Source organism: Pleurodeles waltl, chromosome 5 (assembly GCF_031143425.1).
Source record: "Pleurodeles waltl isolate 20211129_DDA chromosome 5, aPleWal1.hap1.20221129, whole genome shotgun sequence".
Taxonomy (NCBI): domain Eukaryota; kingdom Metazoa; phylum Chordata; class Amphibia; order Caudata; family Salamandridae; genus Pleurodeles; species Pleurodeles waltl.
In genome coordinates, this window is record NC_090444.1 from 515,042,503 (window position 1) to 515,063,042 (window position 20,540).

General features: G+C 48.1%; 1 protein-coding gene across 1 annotated transcript in view; it reads right to left on the minus strand.

The window, feature by feature from the left end:
• The window catches only part of ECT2L (epithelial cell transforming 2 like), a 502,849-nt gene extending 482,581 nt beyond the window's left edge, over positions 1-20,268 (minus strand). The window contains exon 1 of the mRNA XM_069234316.1: positions 20,177-20,268. The gene's annotated coding sequence lies outside the window, so the exon portion shown is untranslated. The remainder of the gene's footprint in view (positions 1-20,176) is intronic.
• Positions 20,269-20,540: the final 272 nt, after the last annotated feature.

A 20,540-nucleotide genomic window follows, 5' to 3' on the forward strand; every position in this document is an offset into this window, starting at 1 on the left:
ACTGCCCCTGGCTTCCTTGCCCCCCTCCAAACCCGCCGCGGAACAAAACCCGTCACAATGATGTGGCAACCACTCCACTGGGACCTAATAGTCACCAAATCCTTCTTCATTGACTTCAACACATCTAAACCTGTCTTCTTGACCATATCATTCTCTCCCACGCGCAAACACAAAACATCTGGGCAAGGCCCGCCCCTTTTATCCCTGACAACTGTGCAATCAATTCTTCCCACCGCAATCCACCCTTACCAAACCATCGAACTTGAAAACGGTATAAATCAAACCCCAAATTCCCCCCCAACGCAGTCCGCTGTGCCTGGCGATGCGCCCACTTCATGAACGAATGACCAACTATCCATATGCGGACGAACTCATCTTCAAATGCTAGCCACTGGATACTTCTTCAACCATACTATGACGCCCGCTGCTCTCTGATCAGTTTTAGAACTGCCTACGAGCACCAGTACACCGTTCGGCCCCAGCCGTACATCCTCCCAGCACATGCCCGCCTTCCTTGTAGTACCCAGCAACTCAGAGACGCGGAATGCACCAAAAAACATCCAAGCCATGAGTGTCCTGAAAAGCAATGCCTCCCCGTTAGAATAGCATATTTCAGGCAGCGCCCGCACCACTGCCTTCAAAAGGGGCAACGACAAGGGGCTCCTTTTTTTGCTTACCGTCCCTTTTTCACGCGCCCAACCCTCCAGTATCCGCTGGCCCAATTCCCCCGCAGTCGGTTGATAACCCCACAAGCACTTACCCATGAAACCCAACGCCGCCAACTTACCTGCTATAGTAACGCACGACTGACCTTTCTCAATCAATGACAATATGAATTGTACCACGTCCTCAATCACTTCCTCCATCCGTGACCTCGTGCGTGCCCCAGACTGTCTAAATTCCTCCCACGCTTTAAAATACGCCCGACGAGTAGAAGGGGCAAGAGACTGGATTACCAGTTGAAGCATCCTCTCGTGCCTATGGTCCAAAGCGATTCTGGCATCACCGTCCTGCACAAAGCCGTGCCCGTGACCAACCCATGGAATCTGTCCCACTGTGAACGAGACAAAGCATCGGCAATGTCATTGTCCACACCTGGGACATGTCTCGCCCGAAACGAAATATCATGTTTCAAACACTGCAACACAAAAGCCCGGAGAAGACAAAGGACCTGTGTATCACGCGCCGGCTGCCTGTTTACCAACTGGACAACCGCCATATTGTCCACTCTAAGCAAAACCTTTTTATGCTGTAAATCACTTCCCCACAAGCACACTGCGACGACAAGCGGAAAAAACTCCAAAAAAGCGATGCTCTTCCATCCCCTTTTCCATGCCTCTGGCCACGACTTCGCACACCATCGTCCCTGCCAAAACAGCCCGAATCCCGATGCTCCTGCCACGTCGGAATAGATCTGAACGTCCCATTCCCACTCCTGCCAGACCCTCAAAGGAATGCCATTGAAGGTCTCCAAAAAAGTCAGCCACATCCTAAGGTCCTCCCGAACGCCAACCTTAAGCCGCACATGATGATGTGGCAAACGCGTACCCGAGACAGCAAGCGCCAATCGCCTACAAAAAGTCCTCCGAGCCCGGACTACTCTACATGCAAAGTTAAGATGTCCCAACAAAACCTGTATCTCCCGCACCGTGACCTTTTCTTTCCCCAACATCAGCCTCGTCCTGTGTAGCATATCCAATTTCTTGTCCTGCGGTAGCCGAGCCATCCCCGCCACCGTACCCAACTCGATGCCGAGGAAAGACAGCGCCGTACTAGGCCCCTCTGTCTTTTCAGGGGCCAAGGGCACACCAAGGTCCCCCATGAGCTGCTGGAAAATGCTTAACAATTCCGCGCACCGCGGAGAGTTAGCTTCCGCCGCAAAAAATAAATCATCCAGGTAATGCGTAACCTGAGCATGCCCAGACACTTCTGTAAATATCCATTGTAAGCATGAACTAAAACATTCAAACAATGCACAAGAACTCGCACAGCCCATAGGCAGCGCCTTGTCCACAAACCAAGCCCCATCAAACTGTATACCTAACAACTCAAAATCATCCGGGTGCACCGGCAGTAAGCGAAATGCCGACTTTATGTCTGTTTTTGCCATCAGGGCCCCGGGGCCCAACCGCTCCACCATAGCCATCGTCACGTCCACGGACACATACAAAACCCGCGAGCAGTCCTCCGGAATGAAATCATTAACCGACGAGCCTTCCGGCCAAGACAGGTGCTGTATCAAGCGAAACTGTCCTTTTTCTTTTTTGGGCACTACCCCAATGGGGGATACGATAAGGTTTGGTAAAGGCCACTGGAAAAAAGGGCCCGCCATTCGTCCTTCCGCCACTTCTTTCTCCAGCTTAGCTTTTACCCAGTCCTCCTTACCCCTCACCGACCGTAAATTCTCCGCCCAGCGACGCACCCTCGGGCCCTCGTATCCCAAACGAAAACCATGATCGAAACCGCACCGCAGCAACTCCGCCTCTTGCCTGCAGGGATAAAACTCAAGCCAGGCAGCCAACCTCCGAACTTTAACCGGCGTATGAGCCCTTACTCGCAGCTCCTGATCGGAAACTCTGTTCACGCCCGCCGAGTCCCCACTGCTCCCGGCCCCAAGCTCCTTGACTTTGGCCGGTCGAATTCCCTGCTGCTGACGGGCCGGCACAGTGAATAACTGGGTGTCTCCCTGCACATTTGGAGCACTCATGCCGAAATTTACAATATTCTTGGGAACAAATCCCCTTATTGTAGTCCCAACACGCTCCCGATTTTTCGCCCGTAGAGGATGAGGAGCCGAACTGATTACCACTGGCGTTCCCCACCCCTTGGGTGGGGCGCTCCCGAAAGGGGCGATACGTAATGGGAAGGCCACTGGCTGTGAACACTGTTTTGCCGAACTTGGCCGGGCCCATGGTGTGCTACCATAGATCAGCATCAATCTCCCCCCATTGGACGTCCGAATCCGCTGCCATTCGCGCTCTAAACTCCTCATCATATTGTCGCCACGCAAAGCCCCCGAAATTCAACTGGGCCTAACGGATAATATCCATATATTTAAAGAGCGCCACCGCCCGCTCGGGATAGTGTTCGCAGTACACACTGGCAAATATTAGGAATGCCGCCGTCCAGTTTTCAATGGTAACTGGCACCCTGGGGCGCTTTGACAACTCAAACTCCTCCTCCTTCGAGCCTTCTTTGGCCCGCACCTCTCTGTGCAGCAGCTTGAGTACCTCCCCGTACTCCCCCTTCCAGATCTTCTCTTTTGTGGACTGCATAAGATGCGCCCCCAACGGTTTTGCAGTACCCATGTATGGTAAACGAGCCCGCTTCGAGACTGGCTGTTCTGCGTTGTCAGCCGCTCCCTTCTCACCTGTTCGTTTGTCATCCACCTCCTTGGCCCCCACGTACCCCTTTTCCTGCTCACTGCTCTCACCCTTCACCGGCTCTTGCGCTACGATCCCTTCCGTGCCCACCCCCGCATCCGCGATGTAGATCCCTTTTGACAAGCGCATAGCCCCCAACCCCTTTGGCTCACTCGCTTCCACCGCCACTGACACCAAGGTAACTCTTGCTTCCTCACATGCCGGTAATGACGGTGGCCGCTCCTGTGCCTTCCGCTGCCCACTGTGTCCTTCTTCGGACACCCGCACTCGAGGCCGAGTCTGGTCCTGCGTAGCCTGCAACGACTGAGATAGAGCATTAGCGGGCCCCACCCCGCCCTGCTCCCACCAACTTTCCTCAGCGCCATCATCCACCAGCTCCCCTTCCTCTAAGCTGGTCTCATCGTAATCCAACAAGTTATCCACACACCATGGGTCATTGCCATAGTCCCACACCTCCTGGGCCCGCCGTGGCCCCTCAACCACTGCTGTCTCGACCGCGCTCTTCTTGCGCACCCCCACCTGGACCCCCGCTGGACCCGGACGCCGCTCCCAGGAGGCGGCGGCGCTGGCGGGCGCACAACCCCTGCCTCCACACTGCTTCCCGGGAGTGTCCGCAGCCAATCGCCTCTCCGACAACCAACCCGGTGATGAGCTTGGGCCAGCCGCCCGAGGCTCCGCCTGTCCTTCTGACCAGGGTGACCGAGCCGCCCTGCGCTCGCCTGGCTGTCCCTCCTCGCGATGTTCCCTCTGCCCCGGCAGGTCCGGCGTGCCGGAAAAAGCGAAATCCCTCGCCGCGAAAAAACGGGGACCCCCCATAGTCACCTGAGCTGGCCCCATGTTCCCAGGCTCCCCATAAACTTTCTTTGGGGCTCCGCGACGCACCGTGAGGGGATGGGACGCCCCCCCACTCTTGTCCTCCCCTACCTCCGCCTGCTCACCCTCACTCTCAGAGGCACTCCATTCCAGCATGGTAGGCCACTTGCTGGATACCGGAATTAATGGGTCATACTCCCCATCCCTCTCATCCTGCCCTCTGCTCTCTCCCCTTCCACTATAACCCTGCCCCAACTGCACCAAGCTCAAATCCCCACCCCCCCAGGCTGTAAACCCTGACCAGCCCCTCCAGCCTGCCCTCCCCTCCCGTCACCCTGCCTGCTGCCCTTGTCCTGGGCCCCTAGGTTGTTTAAACCCGCTACCCTTCGTGAGGCGCCCGCCCTCCCCTACCCAACCTGACTCGACAACGAAGTTGGGCCCCACCCCTCCCCGAGGCCGAAGAAGAAACAAGAACCCTCCCGGGGCCCGCTGGTCCGCACACCACGCGGCCCCGTTTCCCTGGCGAAAGCCTTCCCCCTCCCCGCAGCCCTTTTCTCACCTGGCCTGCTCTGCCCCATGTGCGCGGCGGTGAACAAGCCATCACCGCCGCCGCAACCCTATGCGATGCTTTTCGTGCCGGGTACAGCGCCGGAAGGGCCTCCTGCCGAAGCAGGTCCATGCGCCCGGCTTTCTTCAGCAACGCCACCGCCGCCTGGAGATACTCCGCTTCCCTCCCGGCCATCTCCGACGTCGATAACTCTCCTCAAAGGTGGCCCGCCGATCTGTAAGCTCGGTACCACGCTTTGACGCGCTGCCTTACAACCTCTTTTCCCTTTTTTTTTTTTGGCGTTAAAACGCTTCCTATCCTTTCTCTTGTTTTTTTTTTGTTTTTTTTTTTAAAGAACTCGAACAACTTCTTCCTTTCAGGAAGAACCGCCCGAAAAATCACCCGCTCCGCTAAAACTGGACCGGCCACCGTGTCACCTAGGACAAAATGGTGGCCGGTCCCAAAATGGAGCCCCCCCATATAAAAACCCCCGCCCAAGAAGCCCAAAAGAAGCCCAATCCACAGCCCACAGAGCCCTGGGCTGTACCACCCCACCAAAGACCCCAGGGGGGAGACCTCATTTTTCGGCTGGTCCCCCCTGGGACCCCATTTTCAAATACTGCCTTAAGTCACAAGCGTCTGTACTCTCCCATTAAACGCATTGCAAATGTACTGAGCAGTGCAGGAAACCTGAGATCTGAAAAATGAGTTCTGCATTAGATCTATATTCACAATTCAGCCAACACAGATCTAGATACTATTAATTCTGTGCCAAAACTCTATGAGTGGCTACAGGAAGCTTTTGATATCCTAATACCACTCAGAAAAACTAAACACAACAAAAGAAAACCAACACCTTGGGGAAACACAGAACTTAAAAAGATAAAGCAACAAATCAGAAAGTTGCAGCGGACCTGGCTAAAAACAAACAACAGTCAAGGTAAACTTCAGCTACACAAACTTTACAGGATATACAAATCATCAATCAAAAAAGCTAAAAAAAGGTACTACTCAGACAGAATTCAAAATGCTCAATCTACAACCAAGGAATTTTATAAAATTCTCAATGAATTTCGAAAACCTACATGCATGGAAGGAAGTCATCCCACTACTCAAGATTTTCTCAAACAAATTGGCAACTCACTACACAACCAAGGCAGACACATTGGACTCCTATTTAAAACAGAAGAAAAACATCAGCACCAACCCCTTTCCTAAAATACCCTCTAAGAATAAACCAATCCAACCTCTACAGTCCTTCAAACAAATATCCCAGGGTGAATTTATGGATTCCTTCCGGTTGCCCTTCTGACTCTTGCCCACCACAAATCTTCAGAACATTCTTCTATCTACTTCTGCTGCCACACCTGTAAGAAGAATCATCAACAACTCTTTAACTTCAGGAACTTTTCCTGTAGACCTGAAAAAGGCATACATACGACCTTTATTAAAGAAAACAAACCTAGACCCCCAAGACCCCAACAACTACAGACCAATCACAAATGGACCTTTCCTGGGCAAATTGATAGAAAGAGCAGCATTCGCCCAGATGTCACAATTCATTGAAGACAATTCTATACTTTCAGACTTCCAAACTTGATTCCGCCCAGGAAGAAGCACTGAATCGGCACTCATAGCAATCTGGGATGATCTTAAAAACACAGTCGACCGAAATGGAGTTGCTGCACTACTTCTCTTCGACCTCTCGGCTGCCTTTGATACGGTTGACCATGACACCCTAATTCAAAGACTCCACGAAGCCGGCATACAAGGGATTGCTCTCGACTGGATTACTTCCTATCTTCAAAAAAGATCTAATATCATCCACTCGCCCCCCTTCTCGTCCGAACCGTCCCTCACAAAAGCAGGGGTCCCCCAAGGATCAATCATCTCACCTTTGCTTTTCAACATCTACATGATATCTTTACCAGAACTGATCAATGATTTCCATCTCACATGCTACAACTATGCAGATGACACACAAATACTACTTAAATTAGAATGCCCCAAAAACATTGAAAACTCAGAAATCTTCAGTTGCCTTAGAGCCGTTGATCAGTGGATGACCTGGAGCCATCTCAAACTAAATACCTCCAAAACAGAAATACTCATATGTGGTGACTGGAAAAATTATGACCCTCTGTGCGTCTGGCCTGACGATCTTGGACCACCTCCTCAATTATCCAAGGAAGTTAAAAACCTAGGAATCACCATGATTCCAAGTTAACTATGAATGCCCAAGTGGACAAATTAGCACGAACAAGCTTCATCACCTTGAAGACTTTACGACGCATCTTCCCTCACCTCGGATTTCCACACAAGGTGCAAGCTACTATCTCGCTTGTACTATCCAAACTGGATTATGCCAATGGCCTCTACCATGGATCATCTCGATCTATTATGAAAAAACTACAACGTATCCAAAATTCCCCAGCCAGGCGGAATGTAAAGCCGCAAGCCCACATCTCCCCTGCCTTGAGAGCACTACACTGGTTACCCGTTGCCAAAAGATGCACTTTCAAGCTGCTTTGTATCACCCACAAAGCTATACATGGAACAGGACCGCTTTTTATCAGAAACAAAATAACCAAATACATCCAACAAATACATCCAACAAAGAAACCGCCACTCAAGATTGGCACCCCGCCTTAGAACACCACCGTACAAGAAAAAGACTATAGGTGGTACATCCTTCTCCGTTAAAGCAGCCAAACTATGGAATTCATTAACCCCAACTATAAGAGCCACAGATAACTTTCTTGTCTTCAGAAAACTACTCAAGAGTTGGCTCTTTCCTTCATAACCACCATATTCAAACAACTATGGACTGCATATGCCTATGTTGATAAATATTTTTTTTCAGATTATGTGTATATTTCTAGTAATGTATAGTTCTTTAGAAAATATGTACCGCTACTATGTCATAACAGTAAAATACACACACACTCTTTAAACCTGTTTGACTAAGTATATTTTACCCATGGTTCTAATTATGTATTATATATGCATATGTGTGTGTATTCATGTGTGTTTGTATATGTGTGTGTATGTGTGTATGTATATATATGTATGTATGTATGTGTATATGTTGTTTCTGTGCTTGGCATGTTCGTGGGTCATTGCATTGCTCCTGGGTGGGTTGTTATACTAGATATCTATGAATTCCTGCTCTCATCTTATCACACTTATCTACCCATCATCATATGCCATGTCTCTATCAAACTATCCTCTATTCTCACTCTGACTCATCCCAAATCCTTTCTACTACTTTCATCTCCTAAATAACTCTGCCTAAGCTCTTCCCTCCGCTTCCACATCTAACTCACGAAACCTCACTCTACTACCGTGACCTCCCACACAACCCTACTAAATTCTCCCGCATTTATCTCACCCTTCCACATACTCTTCCCTCCTCCATCCCCCTTTACTCATCTCAAGCCTTTGGGTTGAGTAAATTAAGGATATACTCCCAATTAACACTTCTGGATTTCTTTCCTCCTCCACCCCTCCATTACTCCAGTCAATCTAACTAACAAACTCTCATATACGCGGCTCAAATTAACTCATAATAATACTAAAACTGTACTCATTATTTCCCAATACTAATCCATCACTAATTCTTGTTGGGTTCCAGAGTAGCGTGCTACTCACCGAAAAGCACTTCAGCGCCTCATCAGGGGTAGTAAGCGCTATATAAATACGATTACAATACAATACAATACAATTGTAATGCTGCTTATCAAGAGGCGGAGTGCCACTGAAAGTTACAAGAGCGAAATGTGCACCTTAAATAAAACCATCAGCAAAAATATAGAACTCAGACACACACCAACAAAAATACAAAAAAAGCGCCCACTTATTGCAATAGCACATGGCTCGACCATTCTTGTAGATTGGAGTCACCTAATTTAGGGAACACACATACGGTAACATAAAAAAGAACAAGCATTGGCATAGCCAATAACTCTTGCCAATGCAAGAGCTATTGGCTTTGCCAATGTGTTTTAGCCACGTTGTACACCAGCATGGCTGCTGTTCAACATGGCTAAAAGGTGGAAGCGTGGAGGAGAGTTTTGTGGAGTGGCGTAGAGTGGAATGGTGAAGAGGGAAGTAGAGTGGAGTGACAAAGAGTGTCATGTATTGGAGTGGAATGGTGTGGAGTCCCATAGAGTGGCATAGAGTAGAGTGGACTGGTGTAGAGTGCATTTACGTTGAGTGTTGCACAGAATAGTGGCATAGAGTGAAGTGGCATTGAGCAGAGTGGCATTGAATTCTGTGGCATACAATGCAGCATCATAGAATGCAGTAGCGTAGATTAGAGTGGCGCCTAGTAGAGTGCAGTGGTGCAGAGTAGAGTGGCGTAGAGTGCAGTGGGGAGGAGTGTAGTAGAATGGTGCAGAGTGGAATGGCATAGAGTTGAGTGATACAGAGGGCAGTGGTACAGTGTAGAGTCGAATGGCACATAGTGCAGAGGCACAGAGTGGTACAGAGTAGAGTAGCAAGGAGTGGTGCAGAGCAGAGTACAGTGACGTACAGTGCGGTGGCATAGGGTGCAGGGGCACAAAGTGGAGTAATGAAGAGTGGAATAGTGCAAAGTTGAGGGAGGTGTAGAGTTCAGTGGCAGAGAGTGCAGTGTTACAGAGTAGAATGTCAGAGAGCAGTGGTGTAGAGTGGCCTAGAGAGCAGTAGCATAGAGTATAGTGATGCAGGGTAGAGTGCAGTGGCATAGAGTGCAGTTGTGTAGAGTGCATTGGTGTACAGTGCAGTGAATAATAGAATAGTGGAGTGACACAGAGTGAAGTAGAATGGGGTAGAGTGCATTGGCATAGAGTAGATTGTTTCAGAGTAGAGTGAAGTGGTTGAGAGTGGAGAGGTGCAGGGTAGAGTGCAGTTGCATAGAGTGGAATAGGGTGTAATGGCATGAAGTGGTGTACAGTGCAGTGGCATAGAGTGCATGGTGCACAGTAGATTAGAGTGGTGTACATCGGACTGGCATAGAATGTATTGTTATAGAGTGCAGTGTTGCAGAGGGGGATAGAATACAGTGGCATAAAGTGGAGTTGTGCAGAGTAGATTAGTGTGGCCTAGACTGGAGCGCTGTCAAGTGCAGTGGTGAAGAGTGAAGTGGTGAATAGTAGAGTAGCGAAAAGTGCATTGGCATAGAGTAGGGTGGTAGAGGGTAGAGCAGAGAGGCATAGGGTGAAGTGGCAGAGTGCAGCGGTGTAGAGTGGAGTGATGCAGAGTGCAATGGTGTGGAGTGATGTAAAGTGGATTGATGCAAAGGAGAGCCCAGTGGTGTAGAGTGATGCAGAGTAGAGTGGAGTGGCGTACAGCGGAGTATGCCTAGTATGGTAGTATGCTGCCATTACAGACAACCCATTTTCAGTTGAAATTACCATTACGTTTGCACAGGCATCCAGTTTTACTAATAAAACTATACAATGCACAATCAAAAATGTGTGGAAATTGCATCACCTAGTGCAATGATTTGTTTTGATCATATTAAAGTATTTGTTTCCAACACACTTCAGAAATAACACAAATGTGCTTTGTCTTTCTAATTGGGATATATTATGAAATACTTACACAGTTAATTTAAATGTTTTCGTGGGGTACTAGAAAAAGCACTTTCCTACCCCAAGTATCCAGCAAGATTGTCACATAAATCCCTCTCTTTGAAGTCAGAAAAAGAAAAGTAAACAAGTACCCTGGGAAGATACCGTCTGACATTTGACCTTGGTCTTTGAATGCACAGCAAATGTGACAAGATAAAAACAAGATTTAAAGACCTGTTTACAGAAAGGGAGTTTGGGGAAGAATACAGTAAACATGCTTTAGGCAACAGGAGAAATAAAGTGAACCCAGAAAGGTTAAAGTAAATGAAGCCGACAAATAGGAAGCCAGAAAATGTGAGTTAAAATCCACAAGACAATGTTAATCAATAGACAGAATGCATTCCTATGTCAGCTTTCTGAAAGTCCCCAAGATGCCTTTAGTAAACCAGACAGCAACATCAAAATGATGCACTCTGTTGCAGGAAGATGGTAAAAATTAAGCATCCATAAACAATTACAGTCAGTTTCAACGATGAACAAGTTTTTAGGCAGATCGGACTGCCCTATAGGACAATCCGGCAATGTCCGATGGGCTGGTCTAACAGGTCAGTTTGAGTGCTGTTTTTTACTGTTAGTTTCCCTGATATTCCCACAAACATTGCCTGCAGCGAGCACAAATGCATGCAGTCTCCCATACCATGCAAAATACTTACACAGCCTTTCTTTATAAGTTCTAAACTGCTCTTCTTTGCAAATGAGGGTCACCTTTTTAGCTATCGGATTCACTACTGGGAGCCATTTTTATTTTGGTACCCGGGCTACTGTCTGTCCCAGTCCGACCCAGCTTTTAGGGCTCATCATTAGGAAGAGGCGTCAACAGCAACTGCAATAACCTGACGCACACTTTAAAACACTGGAAAAGGAACTTGAGCACCTGCATTGCCGAAAGTGTTCAGTGTATTTACTTCTATCTACCCGGCGCCCTGCACCTCCTCTCTGCTGCATCAAAATTTTAAATTGTTATTGACTATTAGATTAATGGCACCCTTATGTCCATGGCCCCAGAGACGTTGTAAGGCATGGGCAATTGCCCAGGGTACCCGCCATCCATGGGGCCCTATGAGAAAGGAATCTTTCACTTTATTTTACCTATATTTCTGTATCTCAACCTGTCTTCCTTTTTCCTGCCTATCTTAACCCCTGACTATCTTTTTATACTTGGTGTCATCTTAAGGACTTTTGGCCAATGGACAAGTAAAATTTCATCTGTTTTTTGTGACCAGATTTCTGAAATTTTAACTATAATTCAGAATTGTTTGGCTGCACTCGGACTTGAAGCAGCAGAAAATGAGTAATAAAATTGATGGTTGCTCCAAACAGGGGCTCACAAATATCTTGCCCGGATCCCCCTAAAATCCTTAAGATGACACTGAAATCCCCACCTGGGCGGTAGCCCAGGCTGCCCATCCCCAGGGCTGGCCCTACTGGCAACTCATCCTCAATTGGCAGTAGTCCCCTTTTCTCCAGTGATGTACTGTAGGAGGCTGGCCTGGCTTGTAGTGGGTACCAAGGGGTACTTACACTCTGTACCAGGTCCAGTTATCCCTTGTTAGTGTAGAAGAGGTGTTTCTAGCTGCTTAGGCTGATAGAAGGTAGCTATAGCAGAGCAGCTTAGGCTGAACTAGGAGACATGCAAAGCTCCTACTATACCACTGGTGTCATATGCACAATATCATAAGAAAACACAATACACAGATATACTACAAATAAAGGTACTTTATTTTTATGACAATATGCCAAAAGTATCTCAGTGAGTACCCTCAGTATGAGGATGCCAAATATACACAAAATATATGTATACAATACCAAAAATATGCAGTAATAGCAAAAGGAAGTAATGCAAGCAGTGTAAAGTTACAATAGATTGCAATAGGAGCACATAGGTATAGGGGCAACACAAACCATATACTCCAAAAGTGGAATGCGAACCACGAATGGACCCCAAACCTATGTGAGCTTGTAGAGGGTTGCTGGGACGGTAAGAAAACAGTGAGGGTTATAAAAATAGCCCACCCCAAGACCCTGTAAGGTAGGTGTAAAGTGCACCTACAACCCCCAGAGAGCACAGAAGTAGTGATAGGGGGATTCTGCAAGGAAGACCAACACCAGCAATGCAACAACAGTGGATTTCTGGAACTGAGTACCTGTCCTGTGGAACAAGGGGACCAAGTCCAAGAGTCGCGACAATGTAGAGAGTGGGCAGATGCCCAGGAAATGCCAGCTGAGGGTGCAAGGAAGCTGCCACTGGATGGAAGAAGCTTTGTGTTCTGCAAGAACGAAGAGGACTAGGAACTTCCCCTTTGGAGGATGGATGTCCCACGTCGTGAAGAAGCTTGCAGAGGTGTTCCCACGCAGAAAGACCGCAAACAAGCCTTGCTAGCTGCAAGGGTCGCGGTTAGGGTTTTTGGATGCTGCTGTGGCCCAGGAGGGACCAGGATGTCGCCACTTGGATGAGGAGACAGAGGGGGCGTCCAGCAAGTCAGGGAGCCCTCACAGAAGCAGGCAGCACCCGCAGAAGTACCAGAACAGGCACTTAGAAGAGGAGTGAACTGGAGTCCACCCGAAGTCAGAAAAGGGAGTCCCACGACGCCGGAGGACAACTCAGAAGGTTGTGCACTGCAGGTTAGAGTGTCGGGGACCCAGGCTTGGCTGTGCACAAAGAAAATCCTGGAAAAGTGCACAGGAGCCAGAGCAGCTGCAAATCACGCGGTACCCAGCAATGCAGTCTAGCGTGGGGAGGCAAGGACTTACCTCCACCAAACTTGGACTGAAGAGTCACTGGACTGTGGGAGTCACTTGGACAGAGTTGCTGAGTTCCAGGGACCACGCTCGTCGTGCTGAGAGGGGACCCAGAGGACCGGTGATGCAGTCTTTTGTTGCCTGCGGTTGCAGGGGGAAGATTCCGTCGACCCACGGGAGATTTCTTCAGAGCTCCTGGTGCAAGAAGGAGGCAGGCTACCCCCAGAGCATGCACCACCAGGAAACAGTCGAGAAAGCCGTCAGGATGAAGCGATACAAGGTTGTAGTAGTCGTCTTTGCTACTTTGTTGCGGTTTTGCAGGCGTCCTGAGCAGTCAGCGGCGATCCTTTGGCAGAAGGTGAAGAGGGAGATGCGGAGGAACTCTGATGAGCTCTTGCATTCGGTATCTGAAGAATTCCCCAAAGCAGAGACCCTAAATAGCCAGAAAAGGAGGTTTGGCTACCTAGGAAGGAGGATAGGCTAGTAACACAGGTAAGAGCCTATCAGAAGGAGTCTCTGACGTCACCTGCTGGCCCTGGCCACTCAGAGCAGTCCAGTGTGCCAGCACACCTCTGAATCCAAGATGGCAGAGGTCTGGGGCACGCTGGAGGAGCTCTGGGTACCTCCCCTGGGAGGTGCAAGTCAGGGGAGTGGTCATTCCCCTTTCCTTTGTCCAGTTTCACGCCAGAGCAGGGCTGGGGGATCCCTGAACCGGTGTAGACTGGCTTATGCAGAGATGGGCACCCTCTGTGCCCTTCAAAGCATTTCCAGAGGCTGGGGGAGGCTACTCCTCCCCAGCCCTGACACCTTTTTCCAAAGGGAGAGGGTGTAACACCCTCTCTCTGAGGAAGTCCTTTGTTCTGCCTTCCTGGGCCAGGCCTGGCTGGACCCTAGGAGGGCAGAAACCTGTCTGAGGGGTTGGCAGCAGCAGCAGCTGCAGTGAAACCCCGGGAAAGGCAGTTTGGCAGTACCCGGGTCTGTGCTAGAGACTCGGGGGATCATGGAATTGTCTCCCCAATGCCAGAATGGCATTGGGGTGCCAATTCCATGATCTTAGACATGTTACATGGCCATGTTCGGAGTTACCATTGTGACGCTATACATGGGTAGTGACCTATGTATAGTGCACACGTGAAATGGTGTCCCCGCACTCACAAAGTCCGGGGAATTTGCCCTGAACGATGTGGGGGCACCTTGGCTAGTGCCAGGGTGCCCACACACTAAGTAACTTTGCACCCAACCTTCACCAGGTGAAGGTTAGACATATAGGTGACTTATAAGTTACTTAAGTGCAGTGGTAAATGGCTGTGAAATAACGCAGACGTTATTTCACTCAGGCTGCAGTGGCAGGCCTGTGTAAGAATTGTCAGAGCTCCCTATGGGTGGCAAAAGAAATGCTGCAGCCCATAGGGATCTCCTGCAACCCCAATACCCTGGGTACCTCAGTACCATATACTAGGCAATTATGAGGGTGTTCCAGTATGCCAATGTGAATTGGTGAAATTGGTCACTAGCCTGATAATGACAATTTGGAAAGCAGAGAGAGCATAACCACTGAGGTTCTGGTTAGCAGAGCCTCAGTGAGACAGTTAGTCATCACACAGGGAACACATACAGGGCACACTTATGAGCACTGGGGCCCTGCCTGGCAGGGTCCCAGTGACATATACACTAAAACAACATATATACAGTGAAATATGGGGGTAACATGCCAGGCAAGATGGTACTTTCCTACATGTACATCCTCACAAACAGCAATTCATGCATCCAAAGACTTTCAAATCAATCAATCTCCAAACAATATATTATTTCTACATTAACTTTAATGGCAATCATCCTTTTAAATAGCTGGCCTCACACTCATTAATGAAGCAACAGGTTGACAGGTTTGAGAAATGCACAGGATTGAAGGAAAATGTGTTTGATGCACCTACATGGTTGAATCCAATCTGTGGGTCCGGCTGGAATCTTAAGGTAAAATCCAAGCCCAGTTATAAAAAAAACTGCAATGTTAATAGCTTATTGGAGTATTTTTTTAACATTTGTGTTGGACCTGACAGCCTTAAGATGGTCCTCCCCAAAATGTGTTGCCTGCTTGCCTCCCATTTAGCTGAATTTGCTGTTGTCCTTAGGAGTCTATACACTTTACCACTGCTAACCAGTGTTAGAGTGCTTGTGCCCTCTCCCTAAAACAAGATTTAATTGGTATATATCTAATTGGCATATTTAATGTACTTGTATATCCCCAACAAAAGTGCACTAGATGTGCCCACTTAATAAGCACTTTAAAACATGCCCCAGGCCTGCCATTGCAGCCTGAGTGCAGTGTTACACTGTCATGTCGACTTGGCATTTGAAACCCCTTGCCCAGCCTTAAAAAAAACCTTTTATTACATACAAGGCACCCCTTTGGTAGGCCTAGTAGCCCATAGGTGTAAATAAAAGGTAGGGCACATACTTTTAAGTTTTACAGGTCCTGGTAGTGAAAAACTCTCAAACTCGTTTTTCACTACTGTGAGGCCTACTCCTCTCATAGGATGACATTAGGAATTCCTTATTACAGTTAATAAGCTATAAATCCTAATTGAGAAGGAGTAGTTATCTCATGTTTAGTATCTGTGCAATTGTAATAATAAATCCTCTTTAATGGTTAAGTTGGATTGATTGTTACAATTTTGAAAATGCCACTTTTAGAAATTTCCCTGCTCTTAGCCCTATGTATCTGCATCAACGCAGTTGCGCCTCTCGGAATCAGCATATTTCCATCAACGCATCACTGCTGCTGCGAGGTTTGAAGACATCCTCACCGACGGCCCGGCGCATCACCTTCATTTCTGACTCATCTCCGACTTTGAGCTGCTCAGAACTAATGTATTGCCTACATCCAAAAGGTCAACAATGACGCAGCACCTCCCTCGCTCCTCGCATCTCCCTCAACATTGATGCAAATAAGGTACTTTTGTAGTGGGGCAAGACTGGTCCCTGTATCTGACCCTCGCTCCATCACGGTCACCCTGAACTTTCAGATTTGACCCAGTCTAACACGACCAGATAGCCCCGGTTGGTGCTTTATGCTTTTAAGCACTATATTTCAGTTTATTCCATTAAAAATTATATCTCCAGGTCTACTTATTAGATTTTTGTTGTTTTGGTCTTGTTTTGCACATTAAATTAATCAATGTTTTTCTAACCAGGTGTGGTATCTTTTTGTGTTGTGTGTTCACTGTTTTAGGTGTTGCACAAACACTTAACACATTGCCTCTTAAGTTAAGTCTAACTGCTCTGTGCCAAGCTACCAGGGGGTGAGCACAGGTTAATTTAGGGTGTGTTGGTAAATTACCCTGCCTAGAATTGTGGTTCCTGTTTCGACAGGATGCATACCTCTGCCAATTAGGAACCCATTTTCTAACATTTGTGATCAGTAGTGAGGACTGGACATGTGTTTGTACAGTACCATACAGTAACTTGGTGTACACTAAAATTCCACATCTAAGACCAATTCAAGTAAATTCTCCCTGATTGTCCTTTTTTAATTTTTCCACATTTATCGTTGCTCTGCCTGCCTGTTGTGACTGGAACCTCACCTGCAAAAGATGGAGCTTGAGCTGGCCTTTTGGAGCTCTGCCTTCTTTATGCTTCTCTTGGCAGGTAATCCCCTATCCTGGAAAAATCCCTTGACCTAGCCAACCCGGAGAGCTACAGTGTGGCCCAGCTTAAGGCATTTTGCCAGGATAGGAGGTTGCCTGCCTAGAGGAACATAAAGAATGCAGAAGGCTCTGAGAGGGACATAGGCAGAGGCTTGCCTGGTCCCAACTGATGATGAGGAGGAAGAGTTGGATGAGGAAGAATTGGATCAACACCAGCAGAAGAACCTTGGAAGGCAAACTATAGAGAATGGGGTAACCTACTTTCAAGATTGGCAACCCCTCCCCGTGCAGGGAGCAGTGTGTCTTCAAGGAGCAGGTCCCCAGAGGAGCTGGAGGACAGAAGGGAAGAGAGAAAGCTTACGCTGAAGCTTGCTAAACTGTAGAAGGAGCAAGCTCTGGAGGAGAAGAGATTGTCCATGAAAGAGAGAAAGATGGCCCATGATCTCAGTCCCAGAGAGCTGGATTTGAGAGTTTAGCAGATTGATTCCAGCAGTAATCATGACAGCATACCTGTAGTACCCACTGGAGAAAGAAAAGTCTGCATACCCAAGGATGTGGTACCCTTGTATGTGGTGGGGGATGATATTGATAGGTGGTTTTCAGTATATGAGGTAGCTCTAAGGGTGCACAAGGTTCCAGAAGAGTACTGTAGGGATGGGGAGGCTATCTTGTGGAGGGACACAAGCGTTACACTAGAGGTAGAGGAAAAGACACAGTACACTCTCATGAAGGCCATACTTCTCAATAAAGTTGGGTTGACTCTTGAGAGATACAGGCAGACATTCAGGGGCAGTCACATTTTGGGGCTGGGAAAGGGACAGCAAGGTAGAAGAGTTTACAGGGCTCTACAACCTAATTCTGGGAAAGCACATGCTTGATATGTGTTTTACAAAGCAGTGCCAGCACCTGATTGACGACAAGTGAATTGACCCCAGGAAGCTTGCTGGAGAGGTGGACCTCTGGGTCAGCACCAGGGTGTTGAAAAGGGCATCTGTGGGGACTCCCAAAAGGGTGGTCAGTGTTTCCACCAGAAGAAAGGGGAGGAGGTGACAAAAAGAAGGAGTTCTCTTCAGGCCCCCAAAATAGTCCCCAAGGGAAAAGGACCCATTCCCAATCTGGCCACCAGAAAAAGACCTTCCCTGACAAGTCAGAACAAGACTCCCACGTGCTATGAGTATGGGCATTATAAGGGTGATTCCAAGTGTCCTCAGAGGGCACAACCTCCCACTGGAAGAAAGACACCAGAGGTGGCAAGTCTAGTTCTTGGGGAGGGGTTCGTCCCAATCGGGGGGGGGGGCGCAGTCAGCGAGTGAAAGGAGGTTCAGTGAGGTTACCCTAGAGTCCCTGGATGACATGGATATGGTACCTAAAGCCCATTTGCCTTCCAATACTGCAAAGTATAGGCAGTGAGTCACCATAAATGGGCAAGGTGTCATAGGTTCATTTTAGCTTGTTGCTTGGCCACGCTTATTTTAGCTTCAGGTCTACAGTATGTGCCCTTTTACCTCATTCATTTAATGTATATTACTTCAGCATGGCTTCTCATGTAGACTTTTAATTTCAAGAAAACAAAAATTGCTTTTCTTAGTGTCCTATTCTTAGGATACAAACTATCAGATGAGGGGAAGAGCCTGGCACCCCACTTTCTAGAAAAATGTGCACAATTATAACCTCCTAATACCATCAAAAAGTTACAGTCATTGCTGGGCATTTTTTACTTTGGCAGAACAAACATTCTAGAATGTGCACAACGCATAAAACCTCTCTATGACTTAATTCATTCAGATTTCGCAAGCAAACATTGGACACCTGAACATACATGCATACTTAGAGCAATACAGCTAGACATGCTTGAAGCTAATCACTTACATACATGTGACAAGATAAACTTGATTATCAGGTTAATTCCTGGGGCCATTGGGTTCACCTATGTAACACTCAATGAGGGTGACACTGTACCTATAGTATACAAATCACTTTTGCCCAACTCTGGAAGGCATGAGGCAACAGGGTGAAGCTCAGGCAGCTGGTGATGCCTCAGGGAGTCACCACTTTTATTGGGAGAATGGCCTCCTAACTCAGCGAGCCTAAGGCACCTGTGCACGCAACAAGGGCCCTGATAGCCTCCCAGCACTATAGGGACTTCCTACTGGGGCCGACTCACAAATTGCCCCTGGCAGGACATCTGTACCAGGACAAGACCTTTTCCAGGATTGTCCCCTACTTTTACTGGCCCTGGAAGAAGGTTTCCTCAGATGCATTCTGTAGGATTTGCGTGACAATCCAGGCCAGTGGGAAGATAGGGCAGAAGCTGAAAGCTCTCCTGAATTCCTTACCTGTCATTGGCACCCCCTTTAAAAGAGTCTGCATTGACATTGTTATGCCCATGGATCCCCACACAGCCTCTGGCAACAGGTTTATCCTGGTTTTGGTGGACCATGCCACAAGGTACCCAGCGGCCATCCCTCTGACAACTGCAACTGCAGTGGCTAAGGCCCTAATGAGGATTTTTACTCTAGTGGGTTTCCCCAAAGAAGTGGTGTCTGACATGGGCACCAACTTTATGTTTGCTTACATGCAGCCAAAGTGGAAGGAGTGTGAGGTTACTTATAAGTTTTCCACACCATACCACCCGCAAAACTTTGGGCTTGTTGAGAGATTCAGTAAGACCACCGAGGGCATGATCAACGGCCTATCAGAGTCCATGAGGCCTAAGTGGGACGTCCTCCTAACATGTTTGCTCTTTGCTTAAACAGACATGCCACACAAGGGGGTTTTAGCCCCTTTGAATTGCTGTATCGGCACCCTGTAATGGGACCTCTCAGCCTGGTTAGGCAGGAGTGGGAGCAAGCTCCCAGGTAATCTCTCCAGGATGTGGTTAGCTACCTGCTAGCCCTCTGGAGCCAGAGGGCCAAGTTTTAGAAGCAAGTTTCTAAAACCTTTGAGGGAAGTCGGGAGGTTATGTTAGGGTTTGTACACAGCAAAGAGCATGTCCCCTCTCACTGCACTAGTGGGTTCTGTAATAGCTCCCTTTTAAACTTACTATTCAAAGCCTTTCTTGTTATCTCACCTTCCCCCCCCCCTAGGCTTCTGTGTATGTTGTTTAATGTGCTGTTTTGTTTACACATTGGGCCTTGCTTTTACCAAGGCTTCTTTAAAACACTCCTCCCTAGGCCATGTGTTAATCCAACTCATTTGCATAATAACTGAAACTCTGCACACCTTTCAAGAACATGTGCAGCATGTGAGGACCACACCCAGCTCTTCAAACCACACCCAGCTCTGCACACCTTCCAAGAACATGTGCAGCATGTGAGGACCACACCCAGCCCTTCAAACCACACCCAGCTCTTCGAACCACACCCAGCCCTGTCTATAAAAGGCATCCCCCGAGCCTCACCCAGTGCTTGTGCTCGTCTACCTCCCGCTTACCTGAGAACAGATCCCTCGGCGCTGGCACTCCTGCTCTTTACAGACTTTCTTTGACTTCAATTGGCGCAGCTGCTGGCTCTTCCTTCTTCCGGTTTCCGGTTCCTCCTTGCCTCAGCCTCTCTCCTACGAGTAACCTGCAAAAGAGAAAGAAGACAAGGTTAGACTGATCAGTATCTCTTGCCAGCAACAAGTAAGTGCAAAACTTTTTATTACCTGAGGGAGCTTTGACGGCAATTTCTGGATTCGTGTATAGACAGTTTGAGGCGAAGTGCCTTCCACGAGCATTGTGATTAAGGCTCTTTGTTGCAGGATTATTTTGCAGGACTTTGTGAAGCGGACATTGTTTTTTTTCATGGAACTTTTG